We start from the raw sequence: 26,912 nt of genomic DNA on the forward strand, positions 1-26,912 counted from the left end.
CTTTTACCTTTTATAAAATGTTACATATTGCAATAAATATTTTGTTTTTCAATTTAAATTTCAGTCATACTTAATTGACTTTTTTTTTATATAAAAACTGCTTCCTACATAATAAATCAATTAAAAATTTCTTAAAAATTAATATACTATATATATATATAATTAGTCGCATAAATTTTATATGAGCATATATAACAAATAGAATGGTCCAAATTAGTGTGGACAAAAAAATCAAAGTTCTGGGATGTTCGTGTTTACGTGTGGCACCTTTACTACCTTTGCTATTTGTTGTTTTATTGTTGTTTGAAATGAGATACAGAATATATGTATGTATGCTTTTAAATTCACATTATAATCACGTGAATTCAAATTGGCTTAATTACCTACTTAGTCCCCATGTTAGGAGGTAATTTTCTGTTTAGTACCCGGTTTTAAAAATGTAGGCATTTGGTACCTATGTTTTGAAATTTGTATCAATTCAATCCTATCCAGTTAACGGCGTTATAATTGATGCGAGAAATTAAGGACGTTAATGATAGCCTGGGTGGGTGGAATAGCTATCAAATGTTTGAATGCATCTTCATTAACGTCCTTAATTTCTCGCATCAATTATAACGCCGTTAACTGGATAGGATTGAATTGATACAAATTTCAAAACATAGGTACCAAATGCCTACATTTTTAAAACTGGGTACTAAACAGAAAATTACCTCCTAACATGGGGACTAAGTAGGTAATTAAGTCATTCAAATTATTATACTATTTATAAATTTATTTTATTTCTGTTAACTTTTGAAATTTTAAAATTATTGTCAAGCTTCGATAAGCAAATAATTTCGGTTAAATTATTTTCATCGGTTCCCATTTTCTTTTATCGAAATCGCAAATTGGTTTCAATACTTTTATTTGTTTCGACTTGATCTCTAATTTGAAAACTTAATGTAAATTTTTTTTAGTATTTAATTAACATTATTAAAAAAGTTTCACATCTCAATTTATAATTTTCTTTAAATATATTTTTAATTATTTTTATTTTTTATTTTTTAAATTTTAAAAATTGTCATGTGTCAATATGATATCATACCTTATGAGAGTAATAGTGTGATGTTACTATCATACCAAATGTCATTGTTTTAGTCTTAATTTGATCTTATATTTTTGTTTTTTTTCTCTTAATGTTTTAAAATTAAACAATTTTGTCCATTTTCAAATAGAAACTATAGTAGCACAACCTTCTTACCTCACACCACCAATTTCCTCTTCTTTTTCTTTCCTTCTTGGATAGCCCCAAAGGTGACCCTCGAGGAAACCATTAAAGGAGGAGCGACAACGAGAGGTTATGGTAAGGAAACCCTCTCGTCAAAAGAGGCAGAAGAAAAACCCTCATTCATGGGGATAATTTTCCTAGCCAGCAAGGAACAGCAACGACTGTAGCCAATATTAGGAGAAGAAGAAAACATACCTAGAATGAGCAAGTAGACTTGAAGAAGAAGAAGAAGGCAAGGAACACAAACTCAGCATAAGCGTGAAGAATGCTCGAAATGATACGAGAACAAAGAAATAAATCAAGTACAAGAATAAGGAGTTCAAAATGAAACAACTTTCATTCACATTTCCCTTCGTGTGTAACTCTCGACATTTCATCCCTCGAATTTAATCGCTAAGATGTAGCCATGTCAGCCTTGATCAAAACCAGTGCAAAAGAACGTTTTGCATGATAGGACAATCATGCGATGTTTAAAAACATTAAAAGATATATATATATATATATATATATGTGTGTATATATATATATATATATATATATATATATATATACGTATATATATATGTACATATATATATATGTATATATATATATATATCATATGTATTATATATATATATATATGTGGTTAATTCCTTTTCCATACAAGAAAAAACATTAAAAGAGCTTTCATTTGTTGGATAAGAACATCTTTTGAGAAGTATTGGAGCATTCTTGAAAGAGCAAAGAAAATCAAGGTTAAAAGTTTTCAAGAATAAAAGAAAAGATTTAAGAGGCATCTGAATTTCACCATTAAAGGTGTATCATGTTTTATTTTTCTTGTAAAAACTCTTAGAATTTTTGTTTCCTGAGTGTTGGCAAGGTTCTTGGTGTAAATATGTGGAGTTAATTTTTGTTTGGTTAAAGATTAAGATTACACACAAGAATCTTGTAAGTCTATAATCTTGACATTCTCCTGTAGTGAATTTCCTTTTAACTCAGATTGAACAAGTATAAAATCTTCTATAATTTCTTTCATTTTCTTTGCTTGATAATTTTTAATTCTTTAAAAAGTTGAAAAGCTCGTTTAAAACCGTTTAATACACAATTAAAGAAGAGTAAAACCAATTTTAAATCAATTCATACATTTTTGGTTGAAATATTACATTTTTAACAAACATGATAATATATATTATTTAGAATATAGATGAAAGTAGAAAAATATAAAATAAAACAACATCTATAAGAGGCAACAAAAATAACATACAACATTGTGTATACACATCTCACATTGTTCAAGATATTATTGTCACAGTTAACAATTAAAAATACATCTTAACTTTATTTATACATGTTTGTTGTTCAAGTAGGAAAAATATCACTTCATTTATATATGTCATCATCATAGGTACGTGGCTCAAGCACAAAAATCTCACTCGAATGAGTAGCATAACATAAAATAGCCAAGGTCTCATCAATTTTTTTTTGTTTAAGCTAAAATTATGCTAAACAAAAGAAAGAGATTTAAAATTGGTGATAATCTAGCGCTTAAAAAAAATACTAGAAAATAGAAATCATGCAACATTGCTATTAAGGAAATTTTAGTTAATTAAAAGATGGTGATAATATGTTAAAATAATTTTAAACATTTTAATTGATTAAGTCTTCTATTAAAATAGCTTAAAACCTCAGTCTATAAAACTCTCATCGGTCTAAACATTTTGAGTACCAATTTTTTTAAATTTTTTTAAGAAATCTAAGAAATCATTTTGAGAGTTATTATTGGAGAAAAATAAGTTCTTGATGAAAATCTTAGAGAGCTTTTGAAATTGTACTATTGCTGCATATTGTGTAATAAGGTGATGTTGCTCTCTTTTCTCTATTTCTTTGGTGTGTTTTGGTTTTCGGTTTTTCTGAATAATGATTTTAGAAGGTTTTTTCTTGAGTAGGATGGTAATGAGCCGCCTCCTTTGGCATGTAAAAAGTGGACCGGTTGGGTCTATCCTGAATCGATGCGAGTTAATTTTTCTTTTTCATCCGGCATAATGTTTAGTTCACGAGTACGTGAGTCAGCCCGTGACTTGTATAATTTTTTTTTTTTTTTATAAAATACTAAGGTGTATGATTATAATTACTTTATTTTTATTTAATTAAATTAGTAAGAATATAATTTTTATAACTTCATCTTTTAAAGAGTTAAATATGTTTTTAATCCAAACTTTAAAAATGAATGGATATGATCTATTTAATCCATTTATGTTAAATTTCTTTGATATATTAAATGTATTTCATGTTAGAATTTTACTTGTTTAGACCGTTTGACATATTTGCGCTTCAGTGTCAACTAAGAAACATGTTTGACATATCAAACAAATTTAATATAATTGAATTAGAAAGGTTATATCCATTTACTTTAAAGTTTGAGGACTAAAATATATCAAAATTTCAAAGATGGATGATTTCCAATTTCGCATCAAAGTTGAGACAAACATACTTAATCCTTTTTTAAAATAAGTAACATTCATAATTTTATAATTTCTGATTTTTAGGTACAAGCCTCTTGAAAATAGAATTAAGGTTTAATCATTTAGATAGTCTCTATTTTTGGTGACATTTCTCAAATAGGTCCCTCACTTTTTTTTTGTCTCAATTGAATTCTTATTTTTGAAAAATTGAGATGATTACGTCCTTGACATTAGTTCCGTACTAACACTGTTAAAGAGAGCGCCACGTGTCAGCTCATAGTTTTTTAAAAAAGTTTAAATATTTTTTTAATTATTTTTATTTTTTATCTATTTTTTTAATCTAAAAAATAAATAAAAATTCCTAAGTGTCAAGTTAACATTGTGCCACATTGCAATGATAGTGTGACTGACACTGATAATGCCACGTGTCATTGTTAGGCCTCGTGTTATTGTATTTGTCTCAATTTGGTCCCTATATATTTATATACATATTTAATAAAAATACTTGTATATATTTATATACATATTAAATTTTGTTTGAATTTGGAGAGGGACAAAATTGTTTAATTTTAAAAAAAAATTAGGACTAATTTGAGACAAAATAAAAATACAGAGACCAAATTGAAACAAAATAAAAATACAGGGACTAAATTGAGACAAATGCAATGAGATATGGTTTGACAGTGTGACGTGGAGTGACACGTGGCATTGTCAGTGCCATGTCACACTGTCCACTAGTACAAAAATCGTGTATAACGTCGAATATTTTGGGCTTTTAATGACTAATTCGCGAACAATGTCATATTAGGATACATTAAATTGACGTCGAATTTTTTAAATTCGACGTCAAATTAACGTCGAATTTTTTAAATTCGACGTCAAATTATCGTCGAATTTTGTAAATATACAACGTTAACTTAACTTCGAATTTTGTTAATATACAACCTTAATCAATTTTTTTTTTGTTTTTTTTAATTAAGGCTTAAATGCTTACTTCGTCCCCATGTTAAGAGGTGAATTTCTGTTTAGTATCCAGTTTTAAAAATGAAGACATTGGGTCTCTATGTTATGAAAAGTATATGAATAAGGTCCACAAAGAAAGAACAAGTTCAACAAATCATCAAAGAAAAAGCTGAACAAGAGAGAGAAAAAGCTGGACAGTAAAAGAGAGAAGAGAAAAAGTACGGTCACATTAGCATGGACTTAACGCCGTTGCTGTCAACTTAACGGACAGGACCTTATTCATACACTTTTCATAACATAGGGACCCAATGTCTTCATTTTTAAAACCGGGTACTAAACAAAAATTCACCTCTTAACATCGCACGAAGTAAGCATTTAAGTCTTTAATTAATTGTGATAATTTTTTACAACTCTACAAGACTTGAAAAGTAGAAAAACACAACAAATTTCAGTTTTTGGTATTTTATAATGCAAGAACTATGAACGTAGTATCAACAACAAACAACAATAACCAACAACAAACAAGTTCAACGAAACAAAAACAAACAAGTTCAACAAAAAACAAAAACAAGTTCAACAAAAAACAAAAACAAGTTCAACAAATAAGTTCTTCAAAACGAAAACGAAAACTAACCTTCAAATAGAAAACCAACTTACTTTATTTGAGAAACCGATCAAACAGAAGTGGATAACTCGTCTCAAATATCACCTTAGCGAGCTCCCATCTTCAAACAAATGTATGATGAGAAAATCTAGAGACAAGGGAGAGATCTCTAGAGGAAAAATGGTTTAGGAAAAAGGGTTTAGAGAAAATGGTTTAAAATAATGAAAGTTGTTTATAAGAATTATATTTATAGTTTAAACTTTTATTATTAAAAATAACCAAGTCTCAAACACAAAATCAATTCTAAAACATAATTTTCTAAACTCTTATAAATGCTATTGAATTGTTTTTTTATATAGAGGTATCTCAAATACACCCTTTAACATAATTAGATGCTTATAAAGAATGATCTTCCAATACTTTACCATTTATTTGTTATCGATGAGGAAATTAACTACTATTGTACTTGAATGTGAAAGTATAAGAACTGAACCTGAGAGGTAATAAAATTTATTACAGAGGATTAATGTATATGATTGGTATTTTTTTTTATATGTATAGTTAAACGAAGTGTTAGAGTTGAATAATAATTCACAGTCGAAACATTTGGTTTAGCATTATTTTAGTGTTGTTAAAACGGGTCATTCGGCCCAACCCGATCCGGCCCATTACGGATTGACCACTTAGTGAGTCAACATAGCCTGACTTATTTATTAGTGTGCCTAAAAAGTTCAAATTCGGCTCGGCTCATCATGGGTTGGTGGGTTAAATAAGTTGGCTCACTGACTCAGTTAATTACAAGTTTTTTTTTAAATAAAAAAAATTACAATTTTTGTTTGTAATTCAAATTTAAATAATTTCACTTTAAAATGGTATTAAACTTCAAAGACAATTCAAAATAAAAAAATTAACATACAACTCAAATATAATCCAAAAGACGCTGGAATAGGCAAGCCTTTTTATGAAAAATTTATCTTTTCTTCAATATGATTGATAATTTTAGTCCCATGTAAAATAGTACTCCTTCTCTTTCTTAATATGTGACATTTAAAGTTTGATTTTGCAATTCAATAAAAATATTAATTTTCATAATTATTAAGAAAAATAATTTTCAATAATTCCTTTATTATTTTGACATTTTTTTTACAAAGAAAATAACTAAAGTATCAATTGTTTTTTCTCGATGTAATAACTTATCTTCTTTCTTTTGGAATAAAGTTTCAATGTTCAATTTCCACCAAAGAATAACGTGTGCAATAGAGTATTGAATTTTTCTTTTCATTTCAACTAATTTTAAACACTACTTGACACCTAATGTATTATTGTGACTGGGCTTTGAATATTATTACAATCCAAATGTATTTCTATTTTATAAAAGATGTCCATTCAAAGTTTGACATAAATATTAGTTCTACTAATAAAGCTTAATTATATTTTTTATCCTTTAATTTGTTTGAAAATTAATAAATATATGTAATTTTTATTTGATGTAATTAAGTTTGTTAGTTTTTAGAAATGATCTAATTGGTCATTTTCATTAAATTTTCGTTAACTTTAAAAAAATTGTCACTCTCTCAAGTCATTGTCATGCTATGTGATAGTGGTATCAGTAGGGATGGCAACGGGTCGGGTCGGGCACGGATAGTGCCTACCCGCAACCCGACCCGACAAAAAAAAATCCACCCGCTACCCGACCCGCTACCCGCACGGATATCCGCTTAAAAAATATCCGCGGGTATTTTAAAACCCGCGGATATCCACGGATACCCGCAAATATTAAAAAAATATATATTTTAATAAATTAATAAAATAAAATTTAAATAAAATGATAAAAAATATATAAAATATAATATAAATTAAATTAAATATAAATTTTAATTAAATTTAATATTGTAAAATATAAATTAATGTTAATTTTAATTAAATTTAACTTAATAAAATATAAATTAAATTTTTATTTTTATTTTTTGCGGGTAGCGGGTATCCGCGGGTACGGATAGTATAATATCCGCACCCGACCCGATTATAAGCGGGTATTAAAATATCCGCTACCCGCGGGTTGCGGGTAGTAAATATTCGCGGGTATCAACTATCCGTCGCGGATTTTATCCGCGGATATCCGCGGGCGCGGATTTTTTTGCCATCCCTAGGTATCAGTATGTGTTTGTAGAGTGTCCCATGTAAGTATTAATGTCACATAATTGTGTTTTGAATTTAGTTTAGTTTCTATATTTAAAATTTTGACTCAATATAAGAAAATAATGTTATTTTTCTCTAAAATTAGATCAAATTAATAACTAAGCTTAATTAGAACTTACATATAATTAATAATTTAAATAATTTTTTAAAATTTATACATCAAATCACTCTTTCTACATTTTGAAACTAGTTTTATTTTCTATATGTTTTTAGTTTAAAAAAAATCCTTCTTTTAAAATTATAATTTTTTTAAAATATTAAAAATGTAAATATAAAATGATACTTGTAATTTTAAAATTTTAATATGTAAACTAATTTAAAAAAAATGCATTTCTTGTTAACTTATTTATAAATTTAATGTGACAAATATATTTATATGTTTTAACTTACTATATAATGAGTTTAATATTATTATATATTCAGCGTTGAGGGCGTGGGAACATTTTGCAGATATATAAATTGAAAAGACGAACAGTAGTACAAAAGAAAATCTATGAACAATACTCTTACAGAGAAAGAAGAGTATCTTAAACTAAAATTACATTTAGATCCTTGTTATAAATAAATAAAATAAGGTGTAAACTAATTCCAAACGAGACACTCTAAATGAAGGATTTCAAAACTTTTTATTTTTTTAAAACACACATTAGTAATATTCAAATGCATAATGATTTTCCAAGAGTGTCTAAGAAGATTGTTTTCAAAATGATAATTAAGTATATATATATATATATATATATTATATATATTATATATAAATGTATTAGTATTATTATTATGAGTGAAAAAAACGTGGCTAATGTTCCATTGGTTTAAAAAGTCTATAAATAGGGTTGTTATATGCAGAGAAGAAAGTGAAGGTTTTGAAGCAATTAGAGGAAATCAATGGCTCCTTTTCTTTTTCTTTTTCTGGTGTTATCTTCTCAGTTGGTAGGTGGAATGAACACAAAGCTTCCATCTCCATCCTATGGTAACCTTATAACCATTCTCAGCATAGACGGAGGTGGTGTAAGAGGTCTCATTCCTGCTGTAGTTCTTAATCACTTGGAAAAATCTCTTCAGGTCAATCACTCTAATAATATATATATATACTTTCTTTTCTCAACTATTACTCAACTTCATTTATCTTTAGGATAATGATACTTTGATAACATTTTTTTGACAATATTTTAACACCATCTACGTGTCATTGTGTGATTGGTTCATGATGGTGTTTATGATTATTATTATTGATTGTGGAGTAATTTTGGATCAATCACAGAATAATGACACGTAGATGTTAAAATGTTATCAAGAAAATGTTGTCAAAGTATCATTATCCTTATCTTTTTCTGTACATTCTTCATGACCATCATATATTTTACACACATATATACAAACACATACACACACACACACACACACACATATATATATATATATATATATATATATATATATATATTGGAAATAGTTTTTCCAAACATTTGGATTAAGGTAATTTTAGAGAGTTTTCTAGAAACTTTGTTAAAATAATACATTGTTATGAGTTAATTGGTTTGCATATTATTAAAAATAAGAAATTAAAGAAATTGCATAAGAGTTTATGTAAATAAGCTTATACATAAATTAATTTTAACCAATGATAGAATTTATTTTATTTTACTTTTCTAAAAGTGCCTGTGCGGAAGTTGTCCAAACAAATAATTACAAACACATAAAAATTGGACGAAGCTAGATTGTACCAAAAGTGGGAGGAAAATGAACTAGAGATCACATATGGTCATCTCTATAATTGAATTCAATTATTATATATTATCATTTTATATATCGTTTATATAAAGATGAGTATATATATATATATATATATATATCTATATATATATATATATATATATATATATATATATATTCTTTTGCCCTAATGAAAAAGAATTACAAAGTACACTGTCATAAAACCTGAATGACAACCATAATTTATTTTCCAACAGCATCTGTTTTATAATAAGAAACAAGTATGAGATCATCTATCCTATAATCTTTTTAATTGTTCTATAAGACTCCTTCCTTGACCAATCCCAAAATATGAAAACCTAGTTTTTCATCATCTACTAAACAACCAAATCCAGATCTAAAAATTTAATCAATTCTCACACAGTTTCAAGATTTGAGACTTCATTTTTCTTAAAGCAATATAACACTGTATTCTACGTAGTCACAGGACCATAAAACAGCCAAACAAATCACCTAGGAATACTTGTATTAATTGGTTTCTTTAATGAACAACTAATGTGAAGATTCAACTGTAATTCTCTATATGATGATGCATAATGATGATGATGATGCATAATGATGATGATGATGATGATGATGTGGTTCATGGTTCATATATACTTTTTTCCCTTTAACCCTAGAAGAAAATAAGAAGTTAGTTTGGTTGAGTTGCAGGCATGGGATAAAAGTGCATTGCTAGCAGATTATTTTGATGTGATAGCAGGGACCAGCACAGGAGGACTCATGACTGCTCTGCTATCTGCACCTAACCCACAGGACCCCACTCGTCCTCTCCTCAACACCACTCAAGTCATAGACTTCTATCAAAATTATGGCCCTTCTATCTTCGACCCAAATAGGTATTTCAAATCTATATCATTCTCAATATACTTATATAATCAAAATCACCATGCAGAATATTTTATTCAATATCAGCACTTTACAACGACAGATCTTTCCTTCTCATTCTATAATGTTTCAGTTTTGGTGTTTTTTTTTCTCATGTATATGGTCAATGTGTATGTATACGTAAGCATGCACTTTTAAATGTGTCTTTACACACGTTTTTTTATATGTATGTTTAGTCAAGACTCATGCAGACATTGTTAGGTTATGATATCATAATCTTATGATATTTAAATGTTTATGGTTAGGGTAAAAACCGTTAGAAACATTTGATTAGTTTTGTTTGAAAAACATGTGCAGAGTTTGGGATAATTCATTCCCAGGTCCCAAGTATGATGGCAAGTTCTTGCATAATTTAGCAAGTGAATTACTGCAAAACACACGACTCAGCGAAACACTGACAAATGTTGTGATTCCAACCTTCGACCTTAAGAAACTTCACCCAGTTATCTTCTCAAACTTTCAGGTTAGTAGAATTCATATTATAGTACTGTTTTCTTTTCACTTCAAAAACTGATGTTTGATGATTTTAAGGTGTAGATCGCATAAAATATAACATTATATACTACAATAGTTCTTATTTTATCTGCATTTTTCTTACAGTTTTGCTAATTGATGATGCAGCTTAAGGAAGTTCCTAGCTTTGACGCAAAACTGTCTGATATATGCATTGGAACCTCAGCTGCACCAACTTATCTACCACCTTATTACTTCAAAAATGGCGACACTGAATTCAATTTGATTGATGGTGGAGTTGCAGCAACTAATCCGGTGAACTATCTCCTTTTGAAACTCACCTTAATATGAATGATTTCACTTGTTTAATAATGTGTGATCCCAGTATGAAAATCTGGTGGAAACTCAATCATTTGCTCATGATGAAAAAAGAACACTGTTTGCAGGCTATGGCTGCTTTGACAGAAGTGATAAAGCAACAGAAGGAGAAGAATCCTTACATGAATCCTAAGAATTCAAAGGAAAACATCAATATCTTGTTGCTGTCTATAGGTTGTGGAACTGCAGAAGCTGTTGGTGTTGATGCCCAAATTGCAGAGCAGTTCTCAGCAAATCAATGGGCAGCGACAGGCCTTGCAACTGGTGCTTATGATTATGGTTCCAAAGACATGACCGAGTTTTACATTTCCACTGTCTATCCTGGCCTCCAATCTTCAGACTACTACCTTCGAATTCAGGTGTGCTTCATCTTTGGATTTGTAAAACAGTGATCATTACAGTGGAAAAGTTTGTCTGTGATACTTGAAAAACATGATCAAACGTAGTTTCTGTCAGTTTTTGAAACTGGTTTTTGAGAGAAAATAGGTTGTTCAGTGTTTGTTTGGAAGAATCTTTCTTTCCAACCTTTTGTAAAAGGAAAAAAAGTAGTTTATGGATAAACAAAACCCGTTTTTCTAAACTAAAATTAGATCATGTATGAGTTCCAAATCGGATTTTAAAGAGTTTTTACTGTAAAAATATTCAGTTTTTGTTTTTTATTTTTTCTTGGAAGTTTATGATGTTAAACTTATTAATCCATCTGAATTTGTTCATTAGACAAGAATCTTCGGTTTGAAACCTAAAAGTTATGCATGAGTGTTTCTGACATTGACATGTTAATTAGGTTAACGAAATTAGAGGGGGTTCTAAAAATAAAAAGATCAAAACCATTTACATAATAATGTAACAATTAAGATTAAGTTTAATAATTGAAAATTAATGGAAATATTAAACATTGGGAAATATTGAAGTGCATGTGGAATGTTGATGTGCAGGAATATAACTTAGATCCATCCATGGATGCCCTTGACAATGCCACTGCTGTGAACTTGAAAAATCTTGAAAAGGTTGGCTATAACCTTCTGAATGAACCAGTTTTTGAGAAAGAATGTTGCCACTTTTGTCCCAGAGGAAGAAGAAGAATGGGGTACAAATGCTCAAGCTCTTGAAAGGTTTGCACACTGTGTTCTTGTTCTTTCTTAACATGAGTCAAGTTTCCCATATATATATATAACATTGAGTTTTGTTTTATTTATTTAACAAAGGGTTTTTTTTAGAGGGTCAAAAATTTGAAAATCTTTAATTATTTATTTGTGTTTTTTAAAGTTAATTATTTGTATTGTTCACCTAATTTTTATGAATTTAAATATTTATCACAAAAGTGAAAATAAAAGAGAATTAGTATTTATTTATTGCAGAGTATAAATGATAAAACAAAAGAAAAATCTTCATGAGAAGTTGATTAATATATGTTTATTATTTGTGAATAAAAAAAATTAAACTACATTTATGAGGAAGCTAGTGTTTTCTAAATTCCAAGTGTCATTTAGAAAATTCTCAAAAGAGATAATTGTATCGTTTTCCCAAATATTTTAACTATATAGTATATGTGTTTTTACCAACATGATTCTAAGTCCACCATTAAGTAATATGTACGAGTTGTTGTGGTTTTTTTGATGTTGATGTTCAATTCTCATAAATAAAAACCCTAATATAAGAATTGTTTTTGTTTTCATAACTTTTTTTGTGAAGGTTGGCTGAGGTTCTGTACAGAGAGAAAAAGCTTCGTACTAAGAGAAAGAAATCAATGGAGAAAATGGGACGACCATTTATTAAAAATGTTGTTGGACAGACAAGTTATTAGAAAGGCATGATGAATAAATGTACTAATAGGTGCATAGACTTGTGAGTTCTATGCTTATGGAAAATAAACACATGAAATAAATCATGTATGGTGAATGTTTTGAGGACATTATGGAATTGTTCCTTAGTTTCTTTCTTGTTTTTTTTTGTTAATGAATTTGTATTGCAACACTATACTTCCTGAGTAACCTTCTTATGCCATTTATCTCTTAAATGTTTTTGTTTTACATTTATTTAATTTATGCTTAACGTTTGTCTTGGAGTATGCTTTAAAGCATGAACTAGTTGTTGGGAGTGGTAGGAAATGGGTTTTCAACAATTGAAATAACTAAATCAATCCAAATAAAACCATATGCCAATGATGGAACTGTTTTTAGACCCTAACTTTAATGCAAGTATTATTGAAGAAAATTACATCTAATTCTGTTAAAAATTCAATTTCTTGAAGATGGAATTCCAAAATGTTATAGTAAATCGTGTTGTTTGGATAATTATTTGATATAATATATCAGTTGGATTAAAAAAAATAAAAATGTTATTTTGGAAAAAAAATCTAACTAAAAAAATGAAAATAAGTATAAATAACCAATAAATTCATAAATATTATTCATATTCGTTTTCATTCAATAAAAATAACAAATATCTAACTTCTTTTAATTTGGATATAAAAACGAGTAAATACATGCTTATCTCGTCTTCATTTTCATACTAATCCTAATGTTTATCTATGTAAATTACTAAAGAACTCATTATTTATTACATAATATAAAAAAATTGTATATATATATATATATATATATATATATATTCTTATAATCCTACTTTTTTTTGTTACACAGTTAAAATAGCTTGTTTTCTTACAATAACATCATTAGTAAATGAAAGACAACGTTTCAATAAAAGTAAAAAAAAAATGGTAACATTCATGGTTGGTCATTTGGCCATTGAGCATTTCTATTACACACAATTGCAGTGGCACTAAAGACAAAAAATGCATACAAAATAAATAGTTAATAAGCATGTATTAGACTATCAATTCCCTTAACAAAAATAGTATGTCCAATCAACAAGAAATAAAACATGAATGAATGACACAGCACATGTTCACAGTTCTGCTTCTCCTCTCATTCCTTCTAAGCATCTCCTCTTCCCACAACCAAACTCATTCCAACCCCAAACCCAAAACAACCGTCCAACCAACACCAAACACCCAACACTGTCACTCATTCATCATCAACAAAATCAAAACTAAAACTAGTCCACAGAGACAAAGTTCCCACCTTTAACACTTCCCACCACCACCACCAGACCCGATTCAACGCCCAAAGAAAGCGAGACGCCAGAAGGGTCGCCGCCCTCCTCCGCCTCCTGGCCTCCGGAAAACTCACCTTGGACTTGGAGGCATTCGGGTCGGATGTGGTCTCGGGTATGGAATAGGGAAGCGGAGAGTACTTTGTCAGAATCGGAACCAATACGTGGTCATAGACTCAGGCAGCGACATTATATGGGTCCAATGCGAACCCTGCACCCAATGCAGCCACGTGGACAACGCCGGCTGCCACGAGGGATGCTGCCGCTACGAAATCTCCTACGGAGACGGGTCCTACACAAAAAGGGAACATTCGCTCTTGAAACACTCACCTTGGGACGAACCCTGATCCGAAACGTGGCAATCGGGCACCGCAACCAGGGAATGTTCGTTGGCGACGCTGGGCTTTTGGGCCTCCGGGATGGGCCCATGTCCTACACAAAGGGAAATGATTTAACTTCACTACCGATGGGTGGACATTGCTGACATCTTTTTCTGTTTTTCCTTTTTCTTTCTTTCACATATAGAGATTCCCCAGTGTGAAGACTGGTAGAGCAATTGGATGATGAGGGAAGGGGAGCCACCACCAAACCATCAATAGGTCTCTGTTCTCTGCATTTTGTTGGGACCTCAGATTATTAGCACCAAATTCAGCCTTACATGTTTCCATTCACGTCAATGTCAAGTACATAAATAAGGTGTTTAATAAAAATTCTAAATTTTGCAAACAGTAATGATATTCATTTAAAGTTTTGAATTTGTTCTAAAATAAGAGTCCACATTGAGTGGGTCAATCTATACAGCTCGACCCACAGTATAATCAGTAATTCAAATCTAGCTAGAAAACTGTACACTGCAACAAAAGGTCATATTTTCATAAACCATATTATAATTTAATAAGAATATTTACAGACGGCCTTCAGCTATATAATAGCATGGAGGACAAAATTGCCCTTGTGGGCTTCAAAACAGATTAAATTACCACTTGGATCAACCAAGCCTCTCCTACCAAATTTTGCAAAGGGTGTAAGCAGGCACCAAAAAAAGTCATACCCTCCTTCAGAACAACCATTCCAACTCCATGCCAAATCGCCCAAAACAAACCAAAACTTCAAATTATCCATCCGTCATATGAGAAGAAGAAGCAAGGAGAGGTCTTGAGTCTAGACCATGAAGAGATATTTCAGATCATCCACTGTAAGGCGAGTTCCAGACCCACCAGCATGGTCTTCCCCAAAAGCAGATGCAACCATTTTTCTCTTTTCTTCCTGCCAATGGTACAACACAAGAACACTGGGAATTTATTTGACAGATACATTCTATCTTCATCTCAATCACACAAACTCCCCCCTCCCATATATATCCTACTCGATAAATAACCTTTTTTTTTAAGAAAATATCACTTCATGTGCTAACTTCCCCTTAACTTTTTACAAGATTGACTTTTCTCCTTGAACCACAATAGAACTTCTGTTAATTTCGCAAGTCCAATTTTGTTTAATGAATAACAAAAGTAAGCAATATTAAAAGGAGGTTAAAGGTGAAAGCGAAAACAACTAGGGACTTGTAAAGTCCGATTGGCTGCTAAACATCACTCCTGCTCACCTAAATCCGAAATGGCCACCATGCATGAACTCATTTTGGCACATATAAGAAAATTAAACTGACGGATATTGTACCTGAAGAGACAGTATCCGATCTTCAACGGTATCTTTTATAGTAATCCTTGTCACAGTAACAGGACGAGTTTGTCCAATTCTATGGGCTCGATCAATAGCTTGATCTTCAGTAGTTGGATTCCACCAAAGATCCAAAAGAATAACATGACAAGCAGCAACCATATTCAAACCAAGGTTTCCCGCCTTTAGTGACATCAGCATGACAGTTATCTGAAACAAATTTCAATTAGTCAGCCAATTGAAACACTTAAAACACAGTAGATAATCGAAGTCCAAGTAATAGCAAAATATACCGATTAAAATTGTAACAACATGATTGATATAGCCATTAAGAGGATTAAATTTCATACCACTTCATCTACTATCGATAGTTTCTCATATTGCTTTATCCCATTTATTGATTCGCATATAAAAGTTACAGCTATAACAATGTTGGGAAGGGCCTAACCTCAGGTTCAGAATTGAAATCCCTAACAGCTTTGTCCCTTGCACCCAGAGTCATCCTACCATCAAGTCTCCTGTACACTATACCATATTGACACAATGATGTCTCAACTAAATCCAACATGCTAGTCCACTGGGAAAAAACTATAGCCTTTATCGATCCTTCGGTTGTAGACCCTGAATACTTTCTCGTGTGTTTTGCAACCCTAGCCTCTGAATCACTGTCATCAACATCTAGATCAACAGAAGACGACGGCGAATTTCTACAACATCCAGAGTTCTGTAAGTCAGAATTGGATATTTTCACGTTACAATTTGACTGCAAAACCTCAAGAACAGCTTTGATTTTAGATGAAATGTAATCATCCCGCTGCACTTGCGAATAATCACTAAGATGTGAATTTGAAGAACTAGAAGTGCCTCCCTCATCAGAGATACAACTTTTCAAAGTAACTTTGGAGAAAACAAGATCATCACCGATTGTTTCTTTACAATTAACAGCAGGGCAAGTATTATCATCACCAGACAAATATTCCTGTACACATTCATAACAGAAGACATGGCCACACATGGTAATAACAGGGCGATCAGGGTGATCCTGTTGAAATCATAGAGCATATCAGCCAGAGCCATTATTGACATCAAATCACCACTTACCACCCATTATAACAGGTTAAATGAGTAATCAAAATCTAAAAATTACTTGAAGTATGTAGGGAAATAAAGAACTATGTTAGTGATACCAATCACACAAATCACATTCTCATCATCACCTCCATTTGTAATTATTAAACTCTCTAAAAAAAGAAATACAAAGATGCTGAAATGAATAAACATATTTTGAACATATTTTTTCCTAATCAATATGGAGATGTTGATGATATTTTTATCCCAATAATCTGTTATTTATATTACTCTCTCAAGTCGGTAAATAAAGATCCATCATTTCCAACTTATTTACAAGATCCTAGAATCTATCCTGAAGTAGCTCATTAATGTAAGTGTCTGCTATTTGTTATCCCATATCATGTCGTATTGGATTGTCGGTAATAGTCATGTATCTCCTCCTTCAAACATGAGAATCATCCAAGTTTCTTCTACCCTTACAATGAAATTACTTTTGGTAGACGAGGTAATTTTTCGTTCCCCTAAGATTTGTAGGTTTATTGGGTGGGTCATATTCATGTAGGAATTTAAAGATTTTACCTCACGGCTTCAGCATGTGTGGTGACATCTATTTTGTATATCCTCAAATTTTGGTGCTAATGATTTAGTTCAATCCACAACCCATTCAAAGTTCTATAATATTCCAATGCAGAGAGGGAAACACGTTAAGAATTAAACACCCTACTCTCGCAATCTCATAGCATGCAACAAATCCTTCTTCAAAGAAAAAGTATTATTCAAGTCATCACATATCCCTTTAGCAAAGAAATCACAAAATTAGAGACATTGGACATCAACCCTCCACCATTTTCTAATCTTGACTGTCCCTTGAGAATCCTCTAAATGTACTGCAATGTGATGAACTTTACCACAAACAGTGAAAGAATCACATGACAAAGAAGACTTGTTTGACACAAAATGAAAACTCATATTTACTCTGATCAGAGCCAAAAGGGAAGCCAGTACCCCGTGGAATAGGCTCAGGACATGACCCTGTCTGTAAAGGCAGGGTGAGTGACCATCAAAAAGCAAGGGGCTTGGGCTACACACGCCGGTACTAATAGGGCATGTGACAACATTTGGCAACTCTGTCGGCAAAACAGTTGTCTACATTGTGATCGCCAATATGAGTTGCACCTTTCTAGGCTGCCATTAACCTCAACAACAACAGAGGCAGGGCAGACACCAGCTGTGTCAATGGGTTAAGTGGTAGCGGAAACAGAACTCACAATATGGGGAGCCCTAATACCAACTTGAACTGTGTAGGGCAATAGAGAATTACTTTATTGACAATAATCAAACAAATTACATTTTCATCCCCTTTATTTGTAACAATCAAACTTAAACTAATTAAACAAAAATAAGCTTAAATGAATATGAATATTCTAGAGACTTCTTATCATAATCAATATGGAGATATTCAAGGTATTTTTATCCTAATAATTCTCTACTACCAACAAAATTCAACTAAGCAATTATGATAAATGTCACATAGATACAACATTCAATCAATAAAATATAGTACCACTAAAAAGCAGATAATATCCTTGTATAATATCTCTCCATCTCAATGAACTTTTCTTTTATCAACAAAAATGTCAGTTGCATGAAAAAATAATACTGAGACACGGATAACAGCAGTAAACTTAAGATTAAAAACAATTAGGTGTGAAATGCATTGAGATGCAATTGACAGTTGTGGATGTTTTCCTGCACTACTAAAACATCTTTAAATAGAAAAGCATTTCCCTAAAACTATTTCTTATTTGTTTGGGATAATAAACATGTCTATTTTTGAAAAACCAACAACTTTTGCTAAACTCATAACTATATTCACATTACTTAAATAGAACACAGGTGTTCAACTTAACCCAATTTAGTAAACAAACAACGTCCATGGGAAGTGCAAAATGCACCATACTCCTAAAAAAATACCCATACAAATTTCAGTTAAAAGTCCACTTCCAAATGTTAAAAATCGCACAATATAGGAAGAAAACACCATAACTTATATAAGATATAACCAAAAGGATCTAGAGTACCATCATATTCATAACAAATGACACAAATACCAAAAAATATAGCATCTGAACTTAACTCACATTGCAAACATGACAGATAGTAAAGGTTGCATCCAAACAACTAAACAGATTAATCAGCAATTCCCTTGGAAGAGTTTTTGCCATTTCAACAGAATCCTTCCCAACAGGATCAGAATCAATATCTTTAACAAGACGTGGATGATCACAAGCCTGTCGGAGACGTAAGAGCATTAAAAGAATATTAGCATAGTTTTGATTGACTGTCCCAGCAGCAGCATATGCCTACAAAGCACGAGCTTTAAGTGTCAGATCCACAATACTTCAGAAATATAAAAATCAAATGAACCAAAATAATTCTATAATTTACACAAATGTATGCTACATTTTGATAAATTAGATACAAAGAATGATATGGGAAATTTAAAAACCCCACCAACCCAGCACTTCTTATATATTAAGTGTATGACAACCCATAACTGATTCACCCATGCAACAAGGTGGGGAATCTGACAGAAATGCACTTATCAGGCTTTTAATAAGTACAAAACTGAAGCTTCTGCCTGTTTATGGAAGTAAAACAATTTAGTAATCATGCAAGATTTAAGAAAATCACCAATGAAATTATATTAATTGCATAATCATATGCATTTCAGAACTAGTTATTAAAAGACTCAACAGCTACATTAATTTAAAATTTTACCATTAAAAATATCCTATACCTGAGTGCTCTAAACATATGATCAAACAGTATGTGATGTGTGCTATCCAAGGTATTTGTGTTATGTTCTAGTTTCTTAAATAGGATGTGTGATGGACTTGATTCATTCTATTAGCTTGTTAGAATTTCGAGAATATACACACATATACATACACACAAAATACCAAATGTATTGGAATATCTTAATGTTATTTTAGAACATCTATAAGAAATAATCTGACATCAATTTTGTTAAACACCACAGAAGAGAGAAACATTGAGATGAAACCGTGTTTCTAAGACAGCACAAAGTGCAATATTTATATTGAGAAAAGAAATACAATAAATAAAGAAGAGTTTATATCCTCTAATAACAAATATATGATACGGAATAAATTAAACTGTCCCTAATGATACATATCTAATCTAGATATTCTTGATTTTATAATTATAACACTACCCCTCAACTTGAAGCATATAAGCCATTTATAGATGTTGCACTTAAAAGAAACAAAAAAGTATAATTACAAAAAGTCTTGGTATTAATATAAACCAATTTGAAGAACTAACATTAAATTGATTGCGTGAGTCTGATTCCAACTTAGTATAGAAGGCTCGCTCCTCAATGGAGAAATCCACTTTACTGAGCTCAATTGTTTTAGGAGGCAAATTGATTATTGGCTTCCCATCAAGCAAAGTTCCTAGACAAATGCAATAAATTGATGTTATATAACAGAAAAGACCAATACTCATACTATATTTGACTATAAATCAAAGGGAAATTCGCCTCAAATACACAAATCAAAACCTAGATGGCTGAAATGTTCTGTCCACACCCTAAAACAAATAATATTACATTCATAATCAAACATAAAGAAAAAGGATTAAGTTATTACATTCTACACAGTGGGAATGGTAATAGAAATTGGGATGAGTTCGGTAAATAAAAGGAATAATTCCATCATATAAAAACATCTGAAAATCTTCCAAAAAATGTAAACAGACTGACAATGCAATATTATGCACAGACTATACTTTAATTGTAAATAAATTAAATTCACTAATCCAGCAGCAATGAAGGAAAAGTATCCTAGCAGATCTGCTTTTATGTTATGGTCTTTGATTAAATCCCTGTGTGATCCTGCATTGGCAGGTCATCCGAAAACTACCCAATATAAGCCCACGTAGCTAACTTACAGTGGAGCAAGTTAAGAGAAAAAAAGATTTCCCAAAAAACAGTTTTTTAATATGCTATAGAAGGGCTTGCAACACTACACCAAAGTGGCTACCTTTCTTGATGCAGGAATAAGTAGTCCCCTTATCAGATGAAGTGAGAAACCAAAACTGACATCTAGACTTAAGTAGAGATCAATGAGAATTTAGCAATGAGACTGAAAACCCATACCACCGGCAAAAAGGTAAACATGTACAACCCATCGTCAATTGGTGCATGAGAAATCAGAATATAGTAAATTCACCTTTTGTACGACGTAGCATTATGGCCCTTAAAACTGCTTGAAGTTTCTTGTAACCTTGAATGGAATCTCGGGATATAGGAACCTTTATGGTGTTGTAGAATGATTTATATACAGCATAAGGATCATACTTCAGGAATCTAAAGTAGCTATACAAATCATCAATAGTATTTTGAATAGGTGTTCCAGATAAGCACCACCTTCTTTTGGCTCTAAGGCTGCAGCAAGCTCTAGCCACCTGAGTTCTGTGATTTTTTATTGTTTGAGCCTCATCTAGAATAACCCTAAACCAACCTACTTTTGCAAGAGGACCAGAACCACATTCCGTAGAACTGTCAATTCCTTTTCTACCCTTTTTACCCTTCTTATTTCCGTTAAATTGTTTTTTCCTTTTTTTAACAGAAAACTCAGAAGATAACCCAAATCTTTCCCCATTTTTGTCCTCAATATCGTCATCCTCAACTAATGGTTGCTTAGGAACTTCATTAGTCACAATAGAGTATGTTGTTAGAACCACATCAAATTTTGCAAGTTCAACATGATTCTTAGTCCTACTGCCCCCATGATAAACTAAAACAGAAAGCTTTTCATCTCCAACTTTCTCATCAAGTTCCCTGGCCCACTGTCGCATAACACTGGCAGGGCAGACAACTAGGGTACCAGCAGCTGGCCTTTTTCTACCAGGTGTCTGTGTTGAACTGCTAGGTTCTCTACTAGGAAACAAATCATCAGCTTCCATACTATTTTTATGCTTTTCCACATCTATACCACCATTGTCATCATCGTCATCCAAATTCAAAGCTTCAGTTTTATGATTGAACACATCATCTGTTTTTGATTTTGACTGTAATGACCTCAATGCCAGAATGAGGGAAATCATTGATACTGTCTTTCCAAGACCCTGCTTGAACAAGGTTTTCATAGTCAGGTAACAATAATCTGAATTAAAGATAAAGTGCTGTAGCTTAAAAAAATTATCACCAAACATTGACCTGATCATCAGCCAAAATCCCCCCAAGCAATGCAAACTTTTGGTTTCCCTCTGAAGCATCCAAGCCAATGCAATTTTCTGAAATATAAAGTACTCAGAAATAAATGGTCCAGAACAGAAATAATAAAAGAAATTGAATACACAATCCAGATACCTGATGTCTCAGAAGAGAGACAGACAATACACCAGCAGGTAAGTCATATTCTGTTTTAGGTTGACTGATATCCTGTGATAACCAAATTCACAATTGACAATTATGATTCTCTACGAGTACAACACATACTGATGCGAGCACTGAAAAAGAAAATTTGAAGCAGCTTCCACAAATCACATTGATGTAGGACAAACATCAATAAAGCATAAGATTAAACACTAAACCAAGTGAAACTCAACATTTGGCTTAACTGTTTTACTTTAGAACTAATTGTCCGTTCCACACTAACTATTGTTGTGGGGTGTTACTTCATTTAGAGTATGTTTGGTAGAGGTGAGAGAAAAAGGTAAGATAGAAAAAAGCAGGTAGATTGGAAATAGATGAGAAATAAAGTGAGCATTAGAGGTGTTTGTTTGAAGAAAAATAGAAAGGGAATAGGAGAGGGAAAGAGAGATGGGTAGAAATAGGTGAGAAATAGTAGATCCCACGAATTTCCCAATCAGTCAACTTTGACAACCCATCACATACAAGTCCTAAACACAGATTCAAACTCAAGTAAATATTTTTCATAAAACTTGAGATAAAATATGTCAACTAGTTGATTTCTGCTCAAACTAACAGAGTGATTATCTTCTTCATACAACTTTAAGAATTTAAGGTGTTAAATATACAAACACAATGATAAACATCATGTAATACCTGTAATGCTGCCTCATAAATAAGTCTCTCGTCATTTTCGGCAGACCTTTCATCACCTATTCCAGAACGATATGCAGATTCACTATATGTGACATTCAAAGTTTGTGGAGTTATGGCCTTTCCAAGCACCAAAGATGATGGAAGAATCCTGTTCCCACCATTTTGATACAATAAATGACCTTCGTCATAGCCCCTGATAAAACTATCACGAATGTAGGCCCTATCACCGGATATGCTAGGCCCTATTCCCTGGCGACGATTCTTATATGTATCATGAAGATGACTATTGTCTGTGCTATCTTTTAAGTTGCTTAATCGGATGTCTGGTGCATATAAAGGAGAAGGAAGAGCCCTTGTTACAGAAGGCTGAAGAGTTGAAGGAAGGGTCCTCTTGAAAGCTTGATGAGATGACATTTTCTCATAATCTGCACCATGAGACTTTGAAATTCGGGAATTAACTGGTTGTTGCGGACTTGTATTTCCATTCTGAGCATGGTATGAAGGTTCATCTCTTCGCACAATTCTGTGGTTTAGTGCATTGGTACTGGACACAGGTAGTGTAAGAGGTTTGCTTTGTGAATGATTATACAAACTAGAAGAACTTAGGTTTGAACTATTAGCCCCTGTTGAAGTATGCCGCCGACCATAATCTGCATATATTATTGCAGGTATGATGATTACTACAAATTATATATATCACAAGGGAGCTTTACTAAAGATCACGCACCTGAACTCCTTTCATTAGTTGTTGGAAGAGTTCTCTTTTGAACATCTATCTCCTCCAACTCATCATCATCTGACGAACTAATAATATATATCTCATCCATGAAATTGTAATAACAATATATCTTCCCTCAGCCACCCTAGAATCTACAAACAGAACCATAAAAAGTTGTGCCAACCTGCAGTCATAAAGTTTCATGAATATCCAACTCCACATGACAACACACGATAAAGCCATAGGTACCAGTTACCAGATACCCATACATAGATAAATAACCCTCTAAAATCACTATAACAGGAAGCACACTGACCACTAATTTGAATATACTGCAAACTAAAAATGTGTACTACTCCATGCAAATATAAAATACTAAAAAAAAAATAAAAACAAAATTAAAGAAACTCAAGATAAATAGTCACGGTTTGCAAACAATCACAATCAACGTATGAGCAATAAGAACATGTTAATGAAGTAAAAAAGAAAATAAGGAAAATGATGGTGAAATTAATAGAAAAAGAACATGACAAATTAGATGGAAAAAAAAACGTGGCTGTAAATATAAAGGAAGAAAAAACTAACTCAGTATAAAAGTAGTCCTAAAAGGTGGGAAGGAATAGAGTCAGAAAAGAGGTAGGTTATGTAGAATACTTCCCCCGAAAATACCCAAACAAAGTTCAGGGTGTATAAATGGATTTCTGGAGTCAAAATATATCATGATAGAGCCACAACACAATGCAAAAAGACACTTTTGTGGCTACTAATGCAGCCATTATGACTACTGTTAGAAACCACTGCATCAATTGACCACTATAGATAAGCCTTCCCAAAATGAAAACACCTTCCCTCAGATACTCAACTGTTCTATACACCTTTGCTATTAAATCAAATACTCAACTGCCCATAAGCATTTATCCTGTAGCAAACCACACAAGGGTACACCTTGAGTTCTATATAATTTCTACTTTTTTCCGACAAACAAATGCAATTAAGATATTATAAAAATGTGGTAACAATCTCATTATTCCTTTTACATGTAAATCCAACCAGTAAAGGGGAGCGGGTAAGAAAAAGAAAGTATAACACGACATAAATATCACTATATTATAAGGGCAACCTGTGAAATAAGTGTTGAAGCAAATGAGTTCCACTAACAAAACTCTTACAGATAAAAATGATGATAATTTTATTGGCAGAAGATAATAGATATCGCAAAATAGTTAACAATATTATTACTTAGATTGAAGTACAAAATATCCAGAGCAACTTTCCTCTATTTTCATTGAATATGAGTAAGAAAATGCACCCAATAAAGTATTAACAGCTCCATTGCAAATGAAGTATGAACTAAGATGTATCAATGAGGATAAGCACGCGGTTAGATCTTTTAAGTGAAGAGAATACTAAAGATTATTAAAATAACTTTTGCAAATTCATAGACCTACGCAACTCTTTGGTCCAAATTGTATGTTACTTTCATTTTATCTCATCCTTCCATCCCTCTTAAAAGATCTTTCCAACAAACTACCAATTAAATTCACAAGTAGAGTTCAAATTCAAACAATCACTGAAATACCTAAATTTTTCCCTCCAGGTAAAAAACATAAAATTAAGTAATACCAAAATCAAATCCTTTCTCTTCCTTCTATCTATTAGTGTTCCACCCTATCATCAATCAATTAAACAAAAGTACATCACCAATGAAATTCACAATAAACCGAAACTAAAAGAAAATTGTAACTACCATACACACTGCCATTCTATATAAACAATCAAACAGAACTGCTCTCTCACATTAAAACGACCAAGTTCATGTATTTCCACTATTTAAGAAATCCATGCCCCAAGCGACAGCAACAATTGTAAAAGAAGACCAACGAAAATAAAAATCCGAGGCAGATCAACCACATTGCACAGGGAAGAGCGAACCAAAATTCAAAAAGCGTGCAAAACCACCAAAACCTCAACCATTGGGGAAAAATAAAAGGTAAGAATATAAAATTGCTAGAGAGTAATTGAGGGTTGCCTTTTGAGTTGAGAAATGCGTGAAAAGGAAACGATCTTTGGAGAAGAAATTGAAGAACGCAGTAGAGCATTCACAGAGACTAGGGTTCTCCCTAGTTTTGCACCTAAAACCAGCAATCGACAGTAAGAGAGGATCAAAACGACATAGGTTGAAGATAGTTTGAGTTCACTTACGCAAAATCTGAGAAAAACACGGAATGAGAAATTGCAGTTCCTACTTCCTTCAGGTTCCAATTCTTTCCCTCTTTCAAAGTATCTGTATACTTCAACTTTGACCTTTACCACTGTAATCTCATTTGTAAGTTAAGTTGTTGTGATTTACTTCATCGCTAATTTATATATATTAATTTATAATTAATGAAACCAATTTATTAAATAACTTTTTGTTTAAAGATTTATTTTTTATCATACAAATACATTAATCTATTAACACAACAAAGATTTCACACATTTATAAAATAATAAAAGCAGTTATAAGTATTTACTGATACAATAAAGATAAAATTATACGATAAAAAAAATAGGAGTCCATCACTAAAATATGTATACCAAATCAATTATCAAAATTGATATCCTGAAAATCAGGATTTTTAATATTTAGTTTTAGTGGTTTATGTACCAAATATAAAGTGAATACTTCCATATCAGAATAAAGGGTAAAGTAATATAAGAAAATATATAACATGGCATAGATAATTTATGGTAACTCTTCATGCTTTAACAAGTGCATTATAATTTAATTTTTTTTTATGAATTTATGTTGATTTTATGTTGTATATAAGTTACATTGATTTTATTGTTTTGTATTATATTAAAAATAAAAATATTTTAAAATATCAATATCAATGTAGTTTTAAAAATATGACAAATGGACATTAAACAAAACGATATAAAAAAATAGTTGAGAAACCCAATTTTTGAAACATTTTGTTTGATATTACTTTCACCCGTTATCTATTTATAATAGACTGAACACAAATGGACATAAAATAGATAGTGTTAATTATTAGCATATGACTCAATTATTAAAACTGATATTTAAGAGAATAACATAATTAGCAGTTAGTTTATTTAAACATTAGTTTGTATGTTTTAAATTTATAATTTTTTATTTCTCACAACTTAATATTGTAACATAAATTATGTACACAATTATTGAAACAAAAGAACTTTTGTCAAAGGTAAAATTTCATCATTAATTCATATGATCACAAAAATAATTAACGTACCATTTTTAA

General features: G+C 31.3%; 2 pseudogenes across 1 annotated transcript; one reads left to right on the forward strand and one right to left on the reverse strand.

Moving 5' to 3' along the window:
* The first annotated feature begins 8,324 nt into the window (after window positions 1–8,324).
* On the forward strand, window positions 8,325–12,948 carry LOC124826543 (patatin-like protein 1; annotated as a pseudogene). Its single transcript, XR_015785582.1, has 7 exons — window positions 8,325–8,539; window positions 9,905–10,089; window positions 10,436–10,601; window positions 10,760–10,906; window positions 11,038–11,328; window positions 11,905–12,081; window positions 12,662–12,948. The product of XR_015785582.1 is annotated as a patatin-like protein 1 (transcript).
* A 1,852-nt stretch (window positions 12,949–14,800) lies between these two features.
* On the reverse strand, window positions 14,801–25,967 carry LOC124826545 (helicase-like transcription factor CHR28; annotated as a pseudogene).
* Between the last annotated feature and the right edge of the window lie 945 nt (window positions 25,968–26,912).

Source organism: Vigna umbellata, chromosome 4 (assembly GCF_029865625.1).
Source record: "Vigna umbellata cultivar VRB3 chromosome 4, Vumbellata_1.0, whole genome shotgun sequence".
NCBI lineage: Eukaryota > Viridiplantae > Streptophyta > Magnoliopsida > Fabales > Fabaceae > Vigna > Vigna umbellata.